This window comes from Humulus lupulus, chromosome 8 (genome assembly GCF_963169125.1).
Source record: "Humulus lupulus chromosome 8, drHumLupu1.1, whole genome shotgun sequence".
NCBI classification, from domain to species: domain Eukaryota; kingdom Viridiplantae; phylum Streptophyta; class Magnoliopsida; order Rosales; family Cannabaceae; genus Humulus; species Humulus lupulus.
In genome coordinates this window covers 86,617,875-86,619,275 of record NC_084800.1, presented here as the reverse complement: position 1 = coordinate 86,619,275, position 1,401 = coordinate 86,617,875, and positions in this window count along the sequence as shown.

The following is a 1,401-nucleotide window of genomic DNA, read 5'->3' as shown; positions in this document are numbered from 1 at the left end:
TTTCTTGGTTGGGGTTAGACTTGAGGTCGGACAGATAATTGACCTCATGTGGTGTAGGGACAAGCCATTTTTTGTGGCTATAAAGGATATAGAGTGCAGCAAGCATTCTATATCCATTAGGATTTATTTGGAAAGGGGCGAACTCGAAGTAGTTGGCCACCCCTTGGAAAAAATGATGAAGAGGCAAGGTAGCCCCTGCCTCGATGTTATATCTTGACCAGGTGCTGAAAGCGCCTCCAGGCAAGTTCGCCCTTTGGTCTTTGGTGGGTTAGATTAAGGTTACCCCAGGAAGTCCGTATTTTTTAATATAATTCGCAATCATCCTAATTGTTACCCGACTGGCGGGGGTGATGTACCATTCAACATCTGGTTGAACGACATTTCGGGGCTGAGCATGAGTTTGAACGATTGGGTCAGGAATATTTCTTTCTCGACCACTGGTCGATGGAATTTTAGCCCGAGGAGCAGGCTGATTTGAAGGATTGGAATGTTTCTTATTCTAGGCTTTAGTTTTTGCTTGACCCATATTTTGGATGAGGGTCGATGGAGTGTTTGAAGTCGCGCGAGAAAAGGGAATTTCAGGTATTAGTAACGACGGTTGCTCCTCGTCCTCAAGAAATTGTGCTAGCAAGTCGTCGTCAATGGGTCTTTCACCTCCCCACATATCTTGCATGAAAAGCTACGAACAGAGAAAGGGGGAGGTAAGAACATAAAGCTTAAAAGCTTGTGTTGAGTGTTGGAATAACGTTGCTTGCGTATAAAAATTAAGTTTTTATATGGCCAGAAGCATTCTAACAAAAACACTAAGTTCTATACGAGCAGTTTGAAAAACAGATTGAAAAGCGGAAGTAAAAAGTTTTTCGGGAAAAAGCTTTTTCGACTCCGAAGGGGCGGGAAAAACCCAATTTTTCAACTAGCTTCAAAATCGAATTTTTATTTCGATTTTACTCCCTAAATCTACAATCTTGACTACCAAACTGGCTCCTAACTCCTACAAAACATTACTTTGCTATCCTATCAAGCATCAATCAATATGCCCATTACCCCAAAACAGTTTCGGTCAAGAACAGTCAAGAACACAGATTTGAATACATAAAAAATAGTTTTGCATGGCATCTCAAACGTCCAAGGGGTTCGTAAAACTTACTTGGATGAAAACGAAAGCTTTGAGTGTGCGAACGGAGGATCCTTAGAATAGCGATGGAAGCTCCTCGAATTTTTTGGGCTCTGAAAGTCGAGGTTCTTAGGAGTTCTTGACGAGAAAATGGCGAATGAAAAGTAAAAAGTAAAAATATGGATTTGGGGTATTATATATAGTGACCACGACACGATAAAAAAGGTAATCATGAATTACTTTTTTCTGAATATGGGGAAGTGTAATAGCCATTAGATTGGTTTTTG